The sequence below is a fragment of the Leptidea sinapis genome, chromosome 20, assembly GCF_905404315.1.
Source record: "Leptidea sinapis chromosome 20, ilLepSina1.1, whole genome shotgun sequence".
Lineage (NCBI taxonomy): Eukaryota > Metazoa > Arthropoda > Insecta > Lepidoptera > Pieridae > Leptidea > Leptidea sinapis.
Genome location: NC_066284.1, coordinates 587,500 through 612,404, shown reverse-complemented (window position 1 = coordinate 612,404; position 24,905 = coordinate 587,500). Strand labels below are relative to the sequence as shown.

General features: G+C 36.7%; 1 protein-coding gene across 1 annotated transcript in view; it reads left to right on the top strand.

Annotated features, from left to right (window-relative positions):
* LOC126970105 (uncharacterized) overlaps positions 1-24,905 on the top strand; it is a 106,124-nt gene that overhangs the window by 81,082 nt on the left and 137 nt on the right. The window lies entirely within an intron of this gene.

The following is a 24,905-nucleotide window of genomic DNA, read 5'->3' as shown; positions in this document are numbered from 1 at the left end:
TTATTATTATTATTGTTATTTATTGTTATTGTTATTGTTATTGTTATTGTTATTGTTATTGTTATTGTTATTGTTATTGTTATTGTTATTGTTATTGTTATTGTTATTGTTATTGTTATTGTTATTGTTATTGTTATTGTTATTGTTATTGTTATTGTTATTGTTATTGTTATTGTTATTGTTATTGTTATTGTTATTGTTATTGTTATTGTTATTGTTATTGTTATTGTTATTGTTATTGTTATTGTTATTGTTATTGTTATTGTTATTGTTATTGTTATTGTTATTGTTATTGTTATTGTTATTGTTATTGTTATTGTTATTGTTATTGTTATTGTTATTGTTATTGTTATTATTATTATTATTATTATTATTATTATTATTATTATTATTATTATTATTATTATTATTATTATTATTATTATTATTATTATTATTATTATTATTATTATTATTATTATTATTATTATTATTATTATTATTATTATTATTATTATTATTATTATTATTATTATTATTATTATTATTATTATTATTATTATTATTATTATTATTATTATTATTATTATTATTATTATTATTATTATTATTATTATTATTATTATTATTATTATTATTATTATTATTATTATTATTATTATTATTATTATTATTATTATTATTATTATTATTATTATTATTGTTATTGTTATTGTTATTATTATTATTATTATTATTATTATTATTATTATTATTATTATTATTATTATTATTATTATTATTATTATTATTATTATTATTATTATTATTATTATATCCAACAAAACTCAAAACTCAAAATTTAATAAATATATAAATCTTATCTTAAAAAATAAGTTATAGAACTAATATTATAATAATAAGTTAAAAATTAGATATTTACATAGGCATACTTCTTTTTTTCTGCTTTTTTATCTAGCAAAACCGTATAGCCGCAGAAGCTTGTATCACGGTTTTTTTATCTGTGCAAAGCTATTATCTACGATATTTTCTTTTAAACCTAAAAGCAAAAAGTGATAAAATCACTTATAACACAACATGAATATTTAAATACAGTGATAATAAAATAAAAGAATTTATTCGTTTTACTCACAAAAACGACTATTAAACATTTACTTTTTAACTACAGACAAACCAGTGTATCGGATTTTATATGGTTCTCACTGTATGTAATAACTAAATCACTCCTAGGTTTTATCAACAGGTAAAACGGAATAAGTGAGTTTGTTATGTTTTTCGTGTTACGACTAATGAAATTTGTTGCTTTATGTTAATATCAAAAGCATATAAGTCTCACTTAAACGGTTTTGCTTGCTAAGGTTTTTAGTCTCATTTCAACATCTTCGCGTGCGCACGTGCTTCATTTAATAGAAATTTTATTTAATATCCTATTATAGACTGTGTGCGTGTGTACCTACAACAAGATCGTATACTTAATAATGTCGTCCAGAACAAAAAAGATTTTGACTATGGTAAAAATAAAAATGCGCAACACAAGATATTTATATTCCTTACTACAGAGTTTTGAGTTTATAATTTTGCTGAATTCAAAACAAAAGTCAAAGTTAGTATAGTAATATTTCTTTTTAGTTTCCAGGACATCACTATTCTTCTGAATGTGATACTCAACCAATTCAGCATCGTACTGTCATCGTTGCAGATGTGCACGGAATTAAGAAAACTTCTCTAAACGTCAAACAACTGGTATGTTTTCAGCCCATTGCCAAATATAGATCTCTCCAATCAACCGTCATATAAAAACCTCTACTCTGTGATATTACACCTAATCTAGGCATCGTGGGTAATGTTTGTTACAGATCAACAACCAGTACCATGAGCCTAGCTATATGAATGTGTTAGTGATGATATCGAGACAGATGGAGAGCTTGTTTGGCGACGTATCCGATTAGGAAGATTTACTTGAAGAAGATAAATCTTCTTTGATCATTCTGTATTAGAGAAAATTTATCAAAAAATGTGGAAAAAAGACAAGCCGATGAAGAGGTGGAGAAAATCAAATGCATATCCTTATTTAACCTCACTATTTACGAAGCAGGATTAACCAATAATGCATTCTGTTTTCAATTGTCTTAATATAAGTGGAAAAAAGGTACTATGTCTAAAGGTACTAGGCCTGAGCCAAAATAGAAACCAGTATGTGGCTGTTATGATACTTTGGGCTTTTCACAATATTGAAAATTGCATATAATTGAGCAAAAGTGTTTGAAATCTGCACATACATACATGGAGGTAGATTCTATGCACAGTGCTAGAGAATCACAAAAGAAAGAAACTTCAGTATATTCTGCAAGGCGTAGAAGAGTACCTGTTATTCAAAAAAAGAAGGTAGTTAAGGAGTCATATAAAACACAAGAATGGAAATATTATGATATTTACGATTTAAAAGATCCGGCTTCTAAAATAATTCATAACAAAGATAAGGACAATGTAGGAAATAGAGTGCAGTGGCTTAAAATTAATAGATTTTATTTTGCTACATGAGTGAGAATTTCAGTTCCATAGATATTACCGGCAAAGATAGAAATACTAGAGCTACACGAACAAAAAGGAAGGAAAGTGAAGCGTTTCCAAATTAATTAAAAAAGATGTATGATGAATCACTACCTATCAGAGGCCAAAAAAGGATTTACTTATTGTATATGATTAGAAAGAATATAATACCGCATAAATTAAAGCCTTGTTATAAAAATTTAAGACGTTGTATAGTGTTACTTAAGATGTTAAAGAGGATAACGAGTTGTCTGCCGAGGAAGATTTTTTATCATTTTCTATGTTCTTGATGTCTTTTGATATTATTCATGATATTCTTGTTGTCTATTCTTTTGATATTATACATGCGACAAAGCTGTGTTCCTATTTACAAAGCATTATAATAAAAAAATATACCACTTATTTTTTTTTATCATTCAGTAATTTTCAAAATATTTACAGGTAAAAACAGACAGCAACGAATATCTCTGTTTATTGCTCTCTTAAATACATGATTATTTTAGTTTTTTTAACATATACTGAGTCACAGTGATACAGTGATACCTTGTTAGTATTACAGGTATTAATATTTGACGTTTTTAAGGATTTATAGACAAAAAACGAAATAACTCCACCACCTTTACGCAAGTTTTACCTCTTTTCTTCACTTTTAATGATAATTTACATAAAATTAATGTATTACATACTTCTTAGATAACATTTCTAACTATAATAACTGTTACGATATTTATATTACGCTTCTACGTTTAACTATGATCACTCAAAACTTTAAGTGCGTTTTTCTCATTATTGCACAATGTGCACTTATTCCGTTCTGCCAGAATACCCTCGAAATGCCAACGCTGCTAAAAGATGAGGTTTATCGTCAGCGTTTGAGAAGAATAAAAATATCTCACAATGCTAATATTTCATTCGGAACGATACGATAATACTCCGAATATATCGCAACTGCCCTACAACTACTCTAACAAATGTTCGAATTCCTTATCGTTCATCGTAGATTATTATATACATTATATAGTAGATAGGCTTTTGCCACCACATTGTCGTATTCAGCCAACCGAGTAACCGGCCCAGTGGCGTTGAAATTGTAAACTGAAACGCCCATCTCTAGTACCTTGTGTTTGTAATTATTGTGATTTTCAGATACTTCAGAGATCAGACTTCAGAGTCAGTAGCACTTTCGTCTTTCACCTACCATCAATGATCAAGTATCAATATTGATGAAGTTGAACTATCCAGCGCTTGATGAGTTTATCAAAGTTAGACAAGCTGTCAAGCAAGACAGCTCTTCAAAAATAAAGTACTCAACTCTACTGCAGATTGTGATTCGATAAATTGTACAAGTAATAATGAATCATATCATATACAGCGAGTTCTAATCTACCGCACCATCCGGTAGCACCGCCACCTCTCGCCGAACCTGGTTACTAGATTCGGCCTATAAGGGTAAATTTCGAAGTTTTATTACCTAATTAACGACATAGGAGATTAATACTCACGAAAAACAACCTAGCAATGTTATTTTCTGAACTTAATTGGTGAGCTTTTCATGTAATTTTAAACTCATTGGATAAGACATGTCCGTACTTCTAACTAATTTCCGTTCCTAATATTCAGTCTATCTCTTACTTGAGATAAAAATCGTAACTATCGTTGACTTTTCTGTCCCATTAAACTTATCGATGGTAACTCACCTTATCCGTACATGCTGTCTGTCAATGGGATGACGTAGCGATAGAAGTTTGTGTGGAAATTGCAATTCACGCGTCCCAATATAAGGCGATAAGAATGACTTATCGGGTATATTGGGACAGTTTCAGATTATCGACAGCTAATTACTGACAGTAGAAGGTTTTTAAATTTATGTCTATCTGTAGATAATATGTTGGGAATGGCCGGAAGTATATTCATATACTTAGTAAGACTCTCAATATTTCATTCATTCATGAAAGTTATGGTTGAATCATTTTATATTGTACCGTAGAATGCTGCAAATTTGCCTGGATTTTGATGTTTTTTGTTCAAATTTCCTATTTATTATTTTGGCTCTACACAAGTGGTAAATTGAAAAATTTTGAACATATAATATACATATTTTTTTAATGCTGCAATGAAAGTAAGCGCTTTGCAATTTAATTACAGACACTTAGAAATTCTACCACAGATCGCACCGTTACTGTAAGTCGTTAAGAAGTCCCATTGATAATCATATCCAACTAAGACAATGACTTGACCATAACTATGTTATGATAGATGACTTAAATATCACTTTGCTATATGTAGGTATAGCAAATTTAAGCCTTTTATGGTTTTCTCATGGATGCCACTGTCAGATCTGGACCAATTACAATGGGACCACATGGGAAGCACAAGATTTCAATTAAAAAAAGAATTCTTAAAATCGGTTCACCCAGTCGAAAGTTTTGAGGTAACAAACATAAAAAAATACCGACGAATTGACATCCTTCTTCTTTTTTGTAGTCGGTTAAAAACAGACCTTATGGCTTGCCAGGAGAACTCAAATAAAAATTCATATATGATATATATATATATAAATGCCAAACAAAAACCGCCCCCTTCCGCCGGTTTTTTTAGCACAACTGACGGATGGTCACCGTCATACCAAATTAAATGCATTTTAATTTATAGCAGAGCTTAATAAGTCTGACTAGGTTTAATCCACTATTCTTAGGCCAATGCAAGGCAAATAATGCTCCTAAAAATATTATTCAATAAAATGCCTCCTAAAAAATGTAACGAAAGTATGAAGGGTTTCATAGTAGCAAGTAACAGAATGTAAAAGTTCTTGTAGTTCGTTGTAACTATGATCGATGGTTTAATACCACCACACCAGTAAAAAGTTTAACACCAGTGGGAGGCTCCTTTGCACAGGATGCCGGTTATATTATGGGTACCACAACGACGATTTCTGCCTTCACGGCAGAAATAGGCGTCGTTGTGGTACCCATAATATGTAAGCAATACTGTGTATCGGTCTGAAGGGCGCCGCAGCTACTTGAATTACTAGGCAAATGAGACTTAACATACGTGTCGAGAGCAATTGTAGTGCCACTCAGAATTTTTGGGTATTTTCAAGAATCCTGTGTGGCACTGCATTGTAATGGGCAGGGCGCATCAATTACCATCAGCTGAACGTCCTGCTCGTCGTGTCCCTTATTTTCATTAATAATAGTTTATTTCTTTCAATAAAGTTATTGATAATACGATCTATGACGTTTTAAAAACAACTACTGACTAGATCTAGTTTAAACTAATTTTAGGTGGAAGTTTGCATGGAAATGTACGTCATATATTTTTTTTAGTAATTATTAGTTATGATTCTCTCGTTTCCGAAGTTACAGGGGGAGACATATTTTACCACTTTGGAAGTGTCTCACGCGTAAACTATTCAGTTTAGAAAAAAATGATATTAGTAACCTCAATATCATTTTTAAAGACCTATTCTAATAGAGTTTCGATGAAAAAAAAATTTTGAGTTTCAGTTCTTAGCATGGGCAACCCCCAAAATTTAATGTTTTTTTTTTCTATTTTTGTGTGAAAATCTTAATGCGGTTCACATAATACATCTAGTTACCAAGTTTCAATACTATAGTTCTTAAAGTTTCGGAAAAAAGTGGCTGTGACATACGGTTGCATAGACAGACATGACGAATCTACAAGGGTTCCGTTTTTGCCATTTGGCTACGAAGCACTCAAAAGATATCACTAAGAAAAATTCCTTAAATATAATATTAATTGTCTAAACGACAAACTAAATGCTATCTTTATTATTTACCTAAGCCTAATGTCTTAGAAGTTTTTTTTTTCACTTTCCTGTAGTACCAATTATTATTTTTTAGGAGGTAAGAAATTCTGCAATTAATTTTCATTAGTATTGAGATAATATTACGTATTGTAATATTTGCTAGAAAACAATTGTATTAAAAAAAGCCCTTTAAATTGTACTTTCAGACCTCCACTTTCCGTAATTAAACTACATTTTGTTATCAAAGATGGCTGATCACTAAAGTTTTCATTAAATTTAATTTACCTAGTAGAATCCACATAAATTTTATATAATTATTACAATGAAATTTTAATATGACTAATTTTATTAGCATAAATTTTTGTCATTATTACGAATTAACACAGTCTTTTTAAGCCACGGTGGTTGCGACGAGCCCATACAGATTCGGTCTGTCCGTCTCTCAACGTAAACTTGTAATACACTGTCTTGTCTAGCGTCTACAATACCGTCGAAGGAAAAATACAGTTCACGACGAAGTTGACGAAATAAAACGAACGGTCTAGTAACTAGTTTCGTACACGCTAAATAGGTCAATGAGTGACGACTAGAGGTGGTCGTTAATTCAATAAACTGTTTTTATTAACAATTTTATATTCGTTAACGAATTAACTGTTTTTCTTCAACGAAAAAACCTGTTGAACATTATTAGCTAATAAATTCAATCAACGTCTTCGCCCGTAACTCGCAATAAATGAAGAAATTGAATGCCTCACTAAAACAGCTTAATTCAAAATAGTTGACGAAATTGCGAACAAAACGTTGACTTGATATTATATTGACGAAATAAAAATCTAAATTATTAATAACCGATTTTTCAACACCCGAAAAAACAGTTGAATTAAATTAATTTAAAAACCTTCAATGACACACCTCTACTTGAAACTAGTTAACACTATACAAATCCATCAAGTGACATCAATAATTATTACCAAATGGCAAATACCGTTTGGCATTTACCAATAATTATTAATGATTGATTAAATTAATCATTGATTGATCTTACAACCTTAATTTTTTAAATAACTAGACTTCAGCCGGACATTTAGCCGACCGTAGCCTTTACAAGAGAAATCTTAATTTCTACGATTAATATTTACGTTATGAACTGCCGACCTGGGGTCTTCCGCGTAGGTCCTCACGGGCCTCGGGGTAACTGTTCGGGGCGATGTCCCCTTTCAGTGATATAATCGCCGCCTGCAATTACAGGCGGGGCACTGGGTGGGACCAGTTGTTCCATGGTGTAATGTCCGGTGGTGTCCTGCTGCAGTGCGATCGAGCCCGCGTAGTGTCGCGAGCAATCTGCAGACCGCGGCAGGGTGGTAGGTCCATGGTTGGCTTGCGCCCGCCGCTCAGCGAGGTCGAGCCCGCCGGTAGAGTACCGGTAAGCGCCCATCAGCCAGCGGCGAGGAAGCAGTCGTGTCCTAGGAGACTAGGTCACGTGGTAGTCCTCTTATGTCCGGCGGTCGTCGATGGTATGGCGCGATGCCACGCAAATGCTGGGATTGCGCACCATCGGCGCGCGCGAACATAGAGGTGCTCAGGCGACGAACGAAGTCGTCGTCTCTCCGTCCAGGCTCTCCATGCGCAGGTCTCTGGAGATGACCTGATTCCGTACGAAGCGTGGTGCTCCAGAGATGTTGCGAAGCTGGCCACAGTCTTAACTACTCGACGAGGAGTAGTAGACGTGGACAGCTTGTACACGAGGACGGCGTGCCACACACGATCGAACGCCTTCTCCATATCGAGGAATACTGCGACAGACTGCTCTCGCTTGTTGTAGGCGGTAGCGAGGTGGTGCAGTACCCTCGTCACTTGTAAAATGGTGGAGTGTTCGGCACGGAAACCGAACTGTTCGTCGCGTGGCTGAAGATGAGGCGTGATGTGCAGCAACAGTAGTTTCTCGAAGACTTTCGAGGTGGTAGACAGAAGAGTGATGGAACGGCCTTGCTTGGGAATCAGGATGACTCGGCCGAGCTTCCACAACGATGGGAAGTGCCCGGTACGGAGGATTCCGTTGAAGAGCCGCGTCAGCGTCGCGATTGCTCGCGGAGGTAGGTGACGCAGGGCTTCGTTGGTGACTCGATCGGGGCCGGGGGCTTTGCGCAGTCTAGTTCGTCGAATCATCCTTTGGACTTGTCCGGGGGAGAACACGACGGGATCTTCTGTCGGCGCTATCGGCGACTCGAAGTAATTCTTCACATGTCGCTCGATGGTCTGCACATCCGCGGTTGGGTTGGGTGTAAACTGCGTCTCCAGGTGGTCCGCGAATATCTCCGCTCGATCCTCAGCTCGGTAACGTGGGGTTCCGTCACTGGCCATGAGGGGTCTAATCGGGGAGGGCTTCCCGGAGAGTTGGCGGCAGAGGCGGTGCATGCTGGACCAGTCGTCACCGGCTCGCTCGATGGCGGAGTGCCAGGATTCGACTGCAACTGTTTCCAGTGCGTCTGAGATCTTGGCAGCCAGAGCGTTCAGCCGCATCTTCATGGTCGGACACCGCAGGTTTTGCCATTGCCTTCGCAGCTTCCTCTTCTGTCATCATCGCTTGTATGTAAGCAGGGAACTGAGGTTGCCTACGAGTAGCTTCTCAATACATTTTCGATAGTGTTTTGTATGTTCATAAGCACATTGAGGAATTTTCTAGAAACTGTGACATTCATCACACGAGGAACAAACATAAACTTGTAATGCCTACTACTCGGTGGGGTCGAGTTAGTAAGTCTTATGTTGGGCGATGTATATGCTTCTACAATATGATCCCAGAAAATGTACAAAACAAATGTGTTACGAAATTTAAAAGAATTGTTAAAAAACGTTTGTGTGGGAAAGGTTATTATAGCATAAACGATTTTCTTAATGACACCACGGACTGGGAATAAAGCGAACACCCTCAGGCTCTTTAATTATAAATGTTTATTGTACGATATTACATTGTAATCCATATTTTATATTAAAAAAAAAGCCCGCTGAGTTTCTTGCGCCCATTCTTCTCAGGTCTGAGGCAGTCTCTTTTGAATGGGTGGTAGATTTTGACGTTCAATAAGTGATTTTGAATCCTATTTTGAATAAAAATATTTGAATTTGAATTTGAATTTGTAGATGCAGGGTCGAGTCTGGACTCTCGAAGCGCATTGGACACTGTTGCGCTGAGGTCCGTGGCGAGTCGGTCGACGTCTGCAGGGCTCTTTACTCTAAAGGACGGCGAATGTTCGGCCATGTGTTCGGCGAAGATTCGCCAGTCCTCACGATGTTTCGGAGAAGGCAGCGATGTCGTCATCGGGGTTGTCTTCAGCGCCAAGAGGACTGCTTGGTGGTCGGTGATGAGGTGGTCATCCAGGACGTCTAGCGACGGTGCAGCGGCTAGCCCGTGCGTGACGGCTATATCGATGACGTCCGGCATGTGAGCTGCACAGTACGGGTAGTGCTTCGGGACCTCTGGTCCTAGCACCTCGTAGCTGTGGCGGTCTGCGTCGTCCAGTAGGCGTCTGCCATCCGGGCTAACTATGTTGGAGTTCCACGCCGTGTGTTTCGCGTTAAAGTCGCCCGCGAGGATCGTGGGCAGCGGCGAGTCCAGCAAGGTGTGGAAATCAGCCATTGCAATTCGATTCTGCGGCGGCTTGTAGAAGGCGAACACACGGGTGGGTTGACGCTCGATGCAGATCTCCACGCCTAGGTCGTACGACGTCTGCAGTTGAGGTACTGGCAGCAGTTGGTGGATGACGTTCCGATGAACCAAGACTGCTAAACCCCTGTAAGCAGTCCCGATCGGCGAGGTGTGGTCCTCCCGGTAGACGAAGTATCCGGAAATCTTCAACTTGTCCACAGGTCTGAGGTGAGTCTCGCTGATAAGGCCGATGTCCACGCGACGCTGAGAGAGCAAGGTCTTGAAGAGACGGGCTTTTTGCGTTGAGAGCCCATCGGCATTCCAAAAAGCGATGCGGAGCTCAGACATAAAGGCTGCAGAGCTCCGTGATGCAACCCAGGATAAGCGCAATAGGGTCACGCTGTTCCTGGATGGCACCTGGTTTAGTGTGCTGATAACCTTGGTGAGTCGCGGGTCCAGCGGCGTCACTCGCTTCGCCTTCGTCCCCCCTGCGGGGGCGGCGACCACGGTGGGCTTAGACGTTTTACTGCGCTGTGGTGCGGCGGACGTAGCAGCGCGTGGCGCAGTAGGTGGCGCAGCGTGCGGTGCAGGAGGTGGTGCGGCAGGTGGAACACCTTGGCGCGCTTGAGCACGTTTACCGCGCTTGCGTCGGCGTTTACCCGGTCGCTGTGGCTGGTTGGCGGCAGCCATGAGCGAGCCGGGCGCGTCGGCCTCAGATGCGTGGGCAGTGGTAGGGTGCGTGCGCACAGCTGAGGCGGTGCGTGCGGTAGTGCCTGCTCGGCGGTTGCGCGTCTCCTTGCGGAATCCTGGGCAGTTGGCGTTGTTCGCCGTGTGTGCGCCGCCATAGTTGGCGCACGTCGGTGGGTCCTCCCTAGGGCGCTGGCATTCTCGGGCAGGGTGATTTTCTCCACACCGCACACAAGCAATGGGCTGGTGGCAGTTATGGGAAGAGTGCCGAAACTGCTGGCATCGGTGGCACTGCGCTGGTCCCCTTCTGCCGCGCCATGCCTCAATGGTTATCACGGGCATGCAGAGGAGCTCGTGCACCTCTTATATACCCGGGACCAGATTTGGCATACGCTGGAGTTGCGCGAACATCAGACATCCCGATCTGCCCGGGTGAGCGGGAATCGCGCGCACGTGCTCCGGGACGAACCCGAGCTCGCGCAGCTCTGCCTCCACTTGGGCCGGCTCTGTGTTCACCGGCAGGCCGCGTATAGCTATCTTAGCGCTCCTCTCCGCGGGGAGCGAGTAGCAGAACCACGAGATTCCAGCGACACTTTCCAGCTGCGTGAGGTAGCGCTGGATGTGGCGGAACTCCTGGTCTGATTTGGGAAGGAAACAGACGCCTTTGCCAAACGGGCGTCCGTTAGGAGTGTGGCCGGGGACCTTCTTGAGCTCTCGGAAGTGTGTCGGCCAGTCCGGAAGCGCTTCCACGATCAGCGGCGGGTAGCGACTGGTCGCTTTGGTGGTTGGAGTGGCCGAGGTGGTAGCGGCAGCGGGCGCAGTAGTAGCGGTGGTGGAGGCGGTGGGGGCGGTGACGTCACCCGTTGTTGGCGTCTTTTTTGGACGCAGTGGTAGCCGCGTATGTCGGGCTAGTCGCGGTCTCCATTGGAGAACCCGGCGACAGGTTCGGCATACTCGGAGGTGTACGTGCCGTGGACTTGTCTTCTCCTCTGTGAGGAGGCGAGGGGAAACGCCCCACGGGTATACCCGGCTGCGTGACGGGATAGCGAGGCATGCGTGGATGAGACGCTTGCGCGGCATGCTTCGCCGTTGCAGACGTCACCGTGCGTACGGCAGGGGTGGGTGTGGCGTCAATCGTACGCGTTGGTCGTCGCCTGGGCGTAGGTGGTCGGACGACGGATGGGATAGACTCCAAGGATGGGGCCAGCGACGGCGTCATCGGACTTGCGACGAAAGTCTCTTCACCGGCTCCCGTCGAAGGACCCGCTTGAGCGGCGTCGGGGCGTCTCGTTGCGCCGGCAGCTGATTGGCCGGACGCTATTATTGCGTCCAACCTGGCCTCAAGGCCGGAGATTGCTGACCGCCGAAAAACCTTGCGCCAAAGTGGGAGCGGTCGAGAACCGCGCATCGCTGCTACATCGGCAGCAGGTTAGGTAGTGGCATCCTGATTTAAAATTTATATATATATATGTTTTTTTTTCGTTTGCCTTGCCTTAGGCGCGGCCCAAACGGAGGTGCTGGCACGCCAGCACCCCACCGGCCTGGTTCCCCGGACTTGCCTCTGGCACGCTGGACCAAGACCAGAGGGGGTGTCGTGTTGACCCTTATGACATCGCTTTTTCAGATAGTAATCGCATTTATTCTTTGAGAGTTATTAAGTTAGGTAAATAAGCAATATTATGATGTATATTTTGAGTTAATGTTAATAATACGTAATAATAACTCTGTCAGCAGCTGTAACTCATAAACTAGAATAAAAGACATTTTGTGTGTATAATTATAAACAAAATAATATCATAAAAACCAATATTGCGAATTAGAATTAAAATAATGTTTGTTTTATGTTATAATTATTTGACGTTTGAGTATGTTTGTTGCATCATTATACATATTATATTGTAATTAAAATGATTTGTAAAACGATGCAAATGTAAATCTTGATTTAAACGAGTGGCAATGAGTTTCTTGCTATTTATTCTCACTAGCTCAACCCTTTACGAAGTAGCAGTAGATCAAGATCAATAAGAAAAATCTTTTTTTTGATGTACCTACAGAAGTGTCATTTCCGTGACCTACATGAATAAAGTGATTTTGATTTGATTTGATTTGAATAGTATATATTTTGGTGCATGCATAATATATCTTTTACGATCGTATGTATATTGTTTGGCCCGTCTCTTCTTTCTTACGTACCTATCTATATCTTATTTTAAAATTATATATTTCAAAAATTAAAAGATAATTAATATGGGAAGTGAACTATAAATTAACCATCAATTTTCGAGTGCAAAAAAAGAATGCTGGGAGAGTTTCTTGCGCCGCTTCTTCTCTCTCAGAGCGCCATTTGTTTCCGAAGCGGTAGTATTATCTAGTAGTTATTAGAAATGACATCAAAAAGAATTGTAAATGAATCAATTTTGACAAAATAAATGCCTTTTATGCCTTTATACCAATACCAGAAGACATTAAATAGCTGCCCAAAGAGTGGCAAGAAATGTATAGCAACGCTTTAAAAGATACTTACTCAATAAATTTTTTTTAATTCAGGCAGTATTTTATTAACGATAAAAACAAAAAACCAAAAACTTGATCATTTCAATTTTTCACATAAATTTTGAGGTTATGTGAAAAAAGTGTGAAAACAAAAGTTTTAGATCTTTTTATTACCTGCAACTTTGCTATTTAACTTTTACTTTTACTTTTACGCGGGGAATCGAGACAGAAAGTTTATTATCCGTAAGCACCCCCCACTTTTCCACTTCCCGACCTCAGATCGTCCGTAATTTATTTTTCCTTTCATTTTTAGGGTTCCGTAGCCAATGGCAATGTATATCTGTCCGTCCGTATATCACAGCCACTTTTTCGCAACTATAAGAACTGTACTGTTGACACTTGGAAAATAGATGTATTAATAAAAATAAATAAAAATTAAATAATAATTCTGTGAACCTTATTAAGATTTTCACACAAAAATAGAACTGAAACTCATTTTTTTTTCATCAACCCTATACCTATGGATAGGTCTTCAAAAATGATATTGAGGTTTCTAATGTAATTTTTTTCTAAATTGAATAGTTTGCGCGAGAGACACTTCCAAAGTGGTAAAATGTATCCCCCCCCAGCCCTGTAACTTCTAAAATAAGAGAATGATAAAACTAAAAAACCATGCAAACTTCCACCGAAAATTGGCTTGAACGAGATCTAATAGGTAGTTTTTTTTAATACGTCATAAATTGTAACAACTTTAGTATTATGTTACTGCTACGGAAGGCTTCATAGGGGAGTCCGACTCGCACTTGGCCACTTTTATTGTTATATTCTCTTCCTTTTCCAATGAGTTTCATCCTACTATTTTTTTTTACCATTTTCAAAGGCTACAGCCCTGGTCTATGACAAGTACCTACTACCTACACATATTTACTGTTAACTTAAGGTTCTCTTACCGCCGTTCCCAATATGCAGTCTATCTCCGGTTGTGGCCTACTTGTTGATTAAAAAATCGTAACTATCGTTTAATTTTCTGTCCCAATAAACTTATCGACGGTAACTCACTTTATCCGTACACGCTGTCTGTCAATGTGAGGACGTACCAGCGATAGAAGTTTGTATGGAAATTGCAATTCACGCATCCCAATATAAGGCGATAAGAATGACTTATCGGGTATATTGGGACAGTTTCAGATTATTGACAGCTAATCTAAAAAGCGAAGGTAGTAACTTATTTCTATCTGTAGATAGTATATTGGGAACCGCCGTTAATAATATAAAGTGCCATCGTCAGGCTCAGTAAGGTCAAGAAGTCAAATATGGCTGAACTTGTGACGTCATACAATGACCGGCCAAAACACTACAGATTTGGGCTAAAGTAAATTTGCAAGTCATGCCGAATTTTACTTTTAAAAGCATAACAGTGAACAAGCGATAGAACAGTCTCATAATGTTGCCATTTAATAACTCCTTTACAAGGCCATATTAATTTTTATTGTTTAATTATAGCTTTTATAAGATTATCCTAATTGTTATTTAGTTTATATTTGTCATGATCTTTAATTTGCGTAAATTTATTTATTATTATTTTCATAATAACGTTCTTAGATCGTTTATATGTGTAGAAAGAATATGACAGCTGTGAAAACGTCGAAAAAAATTGAGTTTAGAATTAGCCTCTTCTTTTAGCAATTCACGCACACTAACACAAAGTGTCACACAAATCACGAGTGTAAGACGTATCTTGGCAAGCACACTAAACTAATATTTTTGGCCTGTTTTTATCGGTTATCTAACAGCAAGAGACTGTATCTATATAATTTTTTTCGACGTTTTCACAGCTTTCACAGGCTCTAGCCTGTGTATAAAGGCCATTCCGAATATACTATCTACAGATAGAGATAAATTACTAAGTAATTAGCTGTCAATAATCTTAAGCTGTCACAATATACCCGATAACAGCCGTTCCCAATACTCAGTCTAGATAGACTCAGATAGATAGATCGTACTTGAGATAAAAATCGTAACTATCGTTGACTTTTCTGTCCTAATAAACTTATCGACGGTAACTCACCTTATCCGTACACGCTTTCTGTCAATGGGATGACGTATAGCTTAGTTAAAGAAGGAACGTTGCAATTCCAAAAATAACCATAAACCATCTAAGGATAAATTTCGCATCGAATGGTGGTAGTTTCATGTCGATACGATCAGTGGCTTAGGCGTGATTGAGCCTCAAACAAAGACCATTTTCAATTTCTATATATTTAGACTTAGATAAACTTATTTGACTTTGACTTTGAACAAATTATAGAACGCGACCTTAACGCAACTTGATAGCGTGCCAAACACTGACATTCACATTCATTCAATATTTATATGTAGGATGCCAGTGGTCAGCGCCATGACATGACGTCATCCCTTAAACCATTATTTAGATTTTTATACTACCTAACAATTTGTTATTTTAAAAAGATATCTCTCACTTCTGGGATTAATTACACAAATAAAATTTGTAACTAAAATTTATGAACGATGCCGCACTCGAAACCGTGACCTCTCGAGTTCCGTGCGAGCACTGAGTGAGCCAACCGTTGGAGTATACATGTGTAAATCTTGGTATGTCATGTTCAACTCTCAGGTTGTGGCTTCATCTACAGGATCTACATTACAGTTGATAACCTGCTCAACCCCAATAATTGCATATTAGAAAATTGACTTGAGATGTCGCTCTTACAAATCTAAACAATTTGTTATTTTAATGTGTCAGTAAAGTAAATCGTGGGTATTTTTCGACATCAGTGATGGCTTCATAGCTATCCAGGTTTGTACTGAGACATTTTGAGAAATTTCTGTGAAAAAGTTGTGAAAATATCGGTCACTTACGGCCGTTCCCGATATTTAGTCTATCTCCGGTTGTGGCTTACTTGAGATAAAAATCGTAACTATCGTTGACTTTTCTGTCCCAATACACTTATCGACGGTAACTCACCTTATTCGTACACGCTGTCTGTCAATGGGACGACGTATAGCTTACCAGAGATAGAAGTTTGTATGGAAATTGCAACAGTGAACTGGCGATAAGAATGACTTATCGGGTATATTGGGACAGCTTCAGATTATTGACAGCTAATTACTGACAGTAGAAGGTAGTAATTTATCTCTATCTGTAGATAGTATATTGGGAACGGTTACAGAAGAACATCTATAACGGAGATACAGCAAGATTGAAAAGGTAACGGAAAAGACAAAAAGACTGTAACTGATTTTGAATGACAAGTCGTAAACAGTTGGCTTAAGCTGCACAGTATTTTGATTACTAAACCGCTAGCTAACGCACACATTGATAAATCAAAGTAGGTCACACATTATCAAGTCTGTCTGGTCGTCTATACGATAGTATATTCTAAGTCTTAGGTTAAAATACAATAATGCATATTTTATATATGATATTATGTTTAACTTTGTTGTATTAGGTCACTTCTTGACTTATACAAAACCCATCAATGCGTGTTATTGCTACAAACGCTTAGCATAGACTGAGTGAGTTGACTACAGCCGGCCACAACTTGTGTTACAAACAATTAAGGTGAGACTAGTTCTCTAGTAGTTCTAAAGAGCGTACTTAGACTTTGCTCAGACTTTACTTACGTAAAACTTAGCTGAGTGTGATAAAACGGGAACTTGATTTGTGCATTGTGCTGTCTTAGCTTAAATTTAGCATAATTTCAGCTGCCAAATGATTATAAAAACGAAATCAAATATTATGCTAAGCGTACACTCAGCTAAGTTATACATAAGTAAAGTCTAAGTACGCACTATAGATCTCAGCCTTAGTACGCAAAATATCATTGTATTTTACGTTACTTTTAAAAAATGTCATCAATAGTTTGAATCTGACAAAATTAAGTACTAAACTATTTAAAAGTTTATCAGAGAAAAACCTTGCTTATAAAAAAAAACTTTTTTATTTTTGATAAGGTTGTATCTTAAAACTTTTATGAATTCGGCTATGCTTACAACCAATATTGTATCTTTATATAAGAAGAGCGCAAAAAAAGAATGCTGGGAGAGTTTGTTGCGCCGCTTCTTCTCTCTCAGAGCGCCTAGTATATTAGGAATGACATCAAATCTAGCATCAAATTTCGCTCTTAATAGTGATTTTAATTATTATAACACTAGAAATAAGAGATTGCTTGTAACTAATTCTAGTAGGCTTCATAAGATACATAATACTCGTAGCTTTAAGGGTAAATGTATACACTTTTATAATAATCTCCCAGCCACTGTTCAGGCATTATCTATAAATAAATTTAAATGTTTTATTAAAAAATAGCTCTGTCGTTAATCCTATTACTCCACAGCTGAATTTCTAAGTGATCGGACATCCTGGGACTAGATTATGATTATTTTATAGCAATAGCAATTACAGTACAATATTGTATATTTTTATATAAATCGCGCAAAAAAAGAATGCTGGGAGAGTTACTTGCGCCGCTTCTTCTTTCTTAGAGCGCCATTTGTTTCCGAAGCGGTAGTAGTGTCTAGTATATAAGAAATGACATCAAAAAGAATTCTACAGGAATCAATTTTGTGAAAGTAAATGCCTTTTATAATGTAATTAGTATATTTAAAACTCATTTCCAAACTAACCCTTCATAGAAAATCATTTCCACCTTACGAAACCATGGATGTATTATCGCCATAAAACAGCTAATCCAAGCCACACAACATATCCCGCGGGGAAGCCACAAATTAATTCCGCATTACACTGCTAAATATTCCAATCTGTGCCCCTCGAAAGCCACAACCACCGATACGAGGGTATTAGTCGTAATAAAGTTCCCAGGATGCCTCAGGGGCGTCCTCTTGTACCGGATTACTTTCGAGTATTCCGCTTGCCCCGGATTGGAAGTTACTTAAACGACTACATGATTTGTTATTGATAGTGAAGCCAGATGCAATCTTAAAACATTTATGAATTTAGATTCATATACTGGAAACTTACAAAATAAGTGGTTTTGTAAGTTACAGCTATTGAAATATTCTCTATTTGATTGAAAAGAGTGGCCGTTGAGTTTCTGGTACGTTCTTCTCACGAGCTCTACTTTTCCAGAACAAAATATGATAGGTTCAGTAATTTTAAAGTAAATTTTATAGTGACAATTCAAAAGCGCTCAGTTTAAGCTTAATTGAGTAAAGTTTATTTGACTTTCAGATATCACCGTGTCGTATTTCAACGATAATTACAGTTTTCTTTTGTTTGCTTGTAATTAATTTGTATATATGTATTAATTTTTTCCCCTTTTATCCACTTTTTTCACCTCATTGTGGTTTAGGACTTTTTTTTATATTTTTTGAACTTTTACTTAATTTTATTGTTGATAATTATTAACTACAGTTGCAATAACCACATAAGAAACTATGAATAGTTTAGACAGTGCGGAACTAGTTTAGAATTGAGTCGTAAGTTCAAGATAACTGCTGCAAATAAATTCATGAAAATGTTCAAGGTATCAAAAAAAAATGGGGATCCTATGGCTTCTAACTTTTTTGAAAAACTTCCCAGAACATTGGCCAATAAAATGAGCCAAATTCAAATTCTAGCTTTGGACGTCAACTTCTCGGCCACCCAGTATATATGTTTTTAACTCTATCCTAACTTACAGACCTTGTTATTATCAATGTTTAGCTAGAGTCGCTTAAGGATTTCATACCTTAAGGTAGCTAACGAGAACCCTGTTAATAATGCTGTCCGTCCCAAAGTCTGTCAGTGGGTTGTGTCTCATAAAACGCAACTGAATTTTATACATCATGTATTATTATCGGCGTTTTAAAAGAAAGTTTTTACTTCGCTTGTAAATATTTCATTTAATTAGCAGTCTGAATGTTACGACGGATTTTATTCACATTTTTATGGATATTGTAAAAAAGGCTGTAGTAATTTTGCAATTATTACAATACGTCAAAATATTTCAATTTACTTACAAAGTCAATTGAAAACATAATAATAATATTGCATAGCGTTATGTAGTCCCAGCATGTTCTTAGGTTAATTGCATAACTTCAATTGTATGTGAAGTGCGCGCACGCGGTCATTTTATTATTGTTAAGAGAGCTTTTTGTGTGGGACGTTCTGAGAACTATTTGAAAGAAGAAACATTTAATTATTTCTCATAGAAACTATGAACTAGGTTTTATTTGGTTGATTTTGTTTCTTTCATAAAGCGTACTAACTCATGGGTTAAACTTAAAATATGCTGGTCTTTTTCAATTGTAATTGTAATATGGTGATCCGGGATTATTATTTTAAACTATTTCCTGCTTTTGATTTTTGGCTATAACCTATCTGTCGAAGGCTTACTTGAATCCATCCATCCATGAGATGATGTATTACTATTATTAACTTCTTCATCATCATCCATCCACAAGTAGTTTACTACAGTCGCCACTGTGAGTAATATAATATTACTTATTATAATATTACTGTACTAATAACACTCTAGTAACGCCCAAAATGTTCAATTTATTTCTCAGTTACTGAGTGAATCTACAAACCAATAATGCTTCTAGTATACAAGTTAAAATAAGCCTCAAATATTCTCAAACTCTAGTTATTAACAACAACAAAACATGTTTTTGTAAACAACGGGGAATGTCAAAATTAAGGTTCCTTTATGTCTGTAGCTACTCGTTCAGCGTGACACTATTATCAGAATATTATTGAAAATTGTTGTAATAATGTTTTCTATCTATTTAATAAATAATCTGGAACGATCTTGATGAAAAGTGCATGTAATTACATAAATTCTTCGCTAAATTATATGATATTGATGAATACTTAGGCAAAGATGAAAGAGGATAAGGTAAATACTACGTAATAAGAGGCGGGACTGCCTAAGTAAAAATTAAAATTTAGTGTAGTATGAAACGTGCATTGAGATTGAGAGACATTAGTTTGAAATAGTAGTTACAGTTTGGCTAAGAAGTAAAGCTGGTGCTAGATGGATTCAAGTAAACCTTCGACAGAACGGTTATAGCCAAAAATGAACACCATTTTACAATAACAATTAGAAAAAGACCAGCATATTTTTAGTTTAACTTTTGAACTACTCACATAAGTTTTAAAGTAAAACATTACTAATGGAGATATATACCTAGTTCGAAATAAATAAGTATTTATTATTATTGAGCCACATGTAACCAAGACATAAAGTGTCCCTACTCTGGAGATCGGTAACGTCAAGTTCAAACTGGATTCATTTTGAAGTCTGTGAATGTAAAGTTTCGTACAAAATCTTGTCATTTTAAAGTTTTAATTCTACAAATTTATTCCATAAGACTAAGCGAATATACGTACTTCCCTAATAGTTTCTAATAATTTCTTAGGAAGTCAAAATTGATGATAATTCAATTCAAAATGTCTCTTGTTCTTCTAAATGTAGATAAACAGGATTGTAGCTAGAAGTCACGTATGGGCGAGACTAAGAAGATGTTAAATCATTATCGTCTGAAAAAGTAAAGGAAACAAACTGTTAAGAGGGGGCGAGCTTTCATCGTCTCTGGCATACCTGTGCGGTGTGCGCCCGCGCATATTACCTGACCTAGGAAAACATTGGGACCTGTTGGAATTGTATGGATAAGGTGCCATATATTTATTTGAAGTTCTACGCGTAAATATTAAATTAATAATATTATTATTACAATAATAAGCACATGAGACGTTACATACATAAATCTTTCGGTGATGGGCGCAATGCAATGTCATCAGGGTTGTATTATGAATAACTAGCCATATAAAGTATAATTCACGCGATAGTTTTATAAGTAATAAAATATTGCCTATATTATAGCCTGTACATCATTTTGTTCTATTGTCAATAGTTTTTGCAGCGCACGCAAAAATAGGTTTTCGATTTTACACCTTGTGTTACAAAATAGCAATTTTATTACGGATCCCTAATTTTGAAAAAAAAACATAGCCTATAGCCTTCCTCGATAAATGGACTACCCAACACTGAAAGAATCATTCAAATCGGACCAGTAGTACCAGAGATTAGCGCGTTCAAACAAACAAACAAACACTGCAGCTTTATAATATTAGTATAGATTACGAAAAAAATTTAAGACTAGAACTTACTAGAAACTGTGATAATCACACGGTTAAAACTACTACGAGGTCAAGTCGAGTAAGTAAGTCTTAGTAAGATCCCAGAAAATTTCAGGATTCATTGGGCGTTTTTGTTTCGAAACTAACGTAATACATAATTATAAAATAAAAGTGTTTATTATTATATGGTATGTACCATGAACAACTAAGCTCATAAACTTACCTTCACGGTATATCTTAGTACATATGATATGGTTACATTTAACGATATTAGTATAACTTTAATTTATATGAAAATAATTAGTAAAAAAGAAATAAAAAATAAAAACTACATTTCTTACTTATCAGTCATTATTTAAGTAATATTGAAGTGCTCATTTTAAAACTATTATTAATTTTGATAAAGTATATTGATCGGTTATTCAATATTTGATGATTGTATTATTACAATACTGTGAATTGCTTCACATTTAGAACTGTTGTACAAAACTTACTCAATACACACATAATCATATAATTATTCTCACAAGCAAACAAAATACCTTAAACTTATGAGCTAAAAATTAAAATTTACATATTATGTAGTTTTGTAGGCAAATATACGCGATAAGTGAAGGCATATCCATATACTTCTCTTCACTATTTATTGGTATTTTCATATTTTTTGGTAGTGTTTTTGTATGGCGTGCTAAGTGGTGTGTTGGACCACCCACAGAGGTAAGAAAACCCGTCGGCTTTTTAGCGAAGAATTAGGCGAGTGAAGACCGAATTACATTGACAAGCTTCAATAGTTCTAGAAAATGATTTCTTAAGCTTTTGGGTTGATATTTATAGATTTAAATAACATACCTTCTTAAACTTAAAAGAAAACGGAAGTTAATAGGCTTATTTTTTAATTTTTATATTTAGTTTTAGTTTAAATGCATCTATTCTGATACTTATTCTCAAGAGAATGCATTCGTGTGATGAGTGATCAAATCCTTAATAAATTTAATATTTATAACATTTACTTTATCACATTTATTTTATTAAATAGAGCAACTATTAGTAATGTATTTCTACATTCATAACAAGCACTATAGTATAAAGCTATATTACAACAAATTTGTACTTAATTCTATTATATTTGACCCCCACGAACATAATTTAAAACTATCCTTTTAAACAGGAATTATTACTAAGAAACTTTAGTCTTTTTAAAAATATTCAAGCAGAGTATTTAAAGTAATGGTCAAAAGATTTGTTTATTTACATTCATTTACAACATTACGTATTGGTAATTTTATCTAACAGCTGGTATTTGTGTGCAGTTGGTGTCTGAAGTGGGTTCACCCTGATCAGGACCTCATCTCTGGATCTATTTCTGCTAAAAATGCTGTGTTCTCATACACAAATTTCGTGTCGTTGCAGCCTATCTTGTATTTAGCTTATAGTTTTCTGGTATGACATGTAATTGTTGTAGTTCTGTTGTGCCAATTAACATCAATAAATAGAATGAGCTAGAGAATTAGCATTAGCAGCACCCCCTCATTGCCAGACCAGAACGAGTCATCACGCCATATCTTCACCATATCCTAGAGGAGAAACCACAAACTGCACGATAGTTTTTTAATAGGGTCATATTAAGTTCAAATTAAAAAATAAAAACAAACGAACGAAAGTAACTCTGACTTAATGGTTTCGGTTTAAACTTAAAACCTGTATGAAAACAACTTTATTTAAGTAAGTAAATAGCTAGATCATTTGGCGTTGCGTAGAGACGTCGTTTTTTTGTGTATCTTCTACTGCATTTATCACGGGGAGTGTAACGAACTCCATTTTCGCATGGTCACCATTAATCCTCACTCGCCACGTATCAATATGTTCTCGGTTTTCTCATTCATATTAACTTTTATTTGACGCTTTATATGATCGGCGACGCTCCTGTGATTCCTCAGGTGTTAAAAGTTAGTGTGGGCTGTGGTGATCACTTACCATCAAACCGATATCGACGCTGATATACCGATTGTGGCAATTAGTGATATTACTTTTTTAGTTAAATATTTTTAATGACGATTCAAAAGCGCTAAGTTTAAGCCTAAATGAATAAATTTGATTCACGTTTGAAATATAATAAAATAAAATTTATTGAAGTAGGCGTTACTTTGCGGAAATCCATAATTATATAAATGATTTGAGTTTTCTTTAGTGTTAATTCCGCCAATATTTGTCTTTAAACAATTCGACACGTGTTTCGCCTCTACACGAGGCATCCTCAGGACGTGTTGTCTCGCCAAAATCTGGCACTAGACTCTTATCTCATGATATATCATGTCAGTCATATATGACTCAGAAATATTGGCGGAATTAACACTAAAGAAAACTCAAATCATTTATATAATTATGGACAGTAAACAGGAGTTTGTATAATCAGCATAGGATGTACAACATGGGCCTTTTACAATCGTAAAGTAGTAATACAATAAATACATAATAAGTAAATACAATAATAATTGCATTATTAACGGTAAACATTGCATTATTAATAATAATGCAATTATTATTGTATTGCCATTTGAAAGGCATCGAAGTTACGAGACGACCAAAACGTCATTGTAAGTGATATACTCTTTCTATTACAGTGCAGTGACACTCAGGACTCTTGATTGCTTCGTACCAGTGGTAGGCTCCTTTGCACAGGATGCCTGCTAGATTATAGGTACCACAACGGTGCCTATTTCTGGTGTGAAGCAGTAATGTGTAAGCATTATTGTGTTTCGGTCTAAAGGGCGCCGTAGCTAGTGAAATTATTGGGCGAATGAGACTTAACATCTTATGTCTCAAAGTGACGAGCGAAGTATTTTTTATGAAAATAAGGGACGACACGAGCAGGACGTTCAGCTGATAGTAATTGATACGCGATGACCATTACAATGCTGTGCCGCTCAGGATTCTTGAAAAACCTAAAAATTCTGAGCGGCACCACAAATGCACTCGTCACCTTAAAACATAAGATGTTAAGTCTCATTTGCCCAGTAATTTCACTAGCTCGGCGCTCTTCAGAACGAAATATAATAATGCTTACACATTACTGCTTCACGGCAGAAATAGAAACCGTTGTGGTACCTATAATCTAGAAGGCATCCCGTACAAAGGAGACTCCCACTGGTGCGAAGCCATTCAGAATTTTTCAGTTTTAATCAAGAGTGTCACTGCACTTTAATGGGATGAATAGGTACATCACTTACAATAATTCATTTTGTTTTGTTCATCTCGTAACTGTTTCTCATACCTTTTTTTTATATTTTTGTCAGTCTATCAATTTATTACCTCATGTTATTTACGGCCGTTCCCAATATTCAGTCTATCTTCGGTTGTAGCCCACTTGTGATAAAAATCGTAACTATCGTTGACTTTTCTGTCCCAATAAACTAATCAACGGTAACTCACCTTATCCGTACCCGCTGTCTGTCAATGGGAAGACGTATAGCTTACTAGCGATAGAAGTTTGTATGGAAATTACAATTCACGCGTCCTTCAGATTATTAACAGCTAATTACTGACAGTAGAAGGTAGTAATTTATCTCTATCTGTAGATAGTATATTGGGAACGGCCGTTAGGGATAACTTAGAATAAAAATCTATAAGACAGTCAATGAAATCCAATTCACCGATCCAAGTCAACGATACAAAAAAAAACA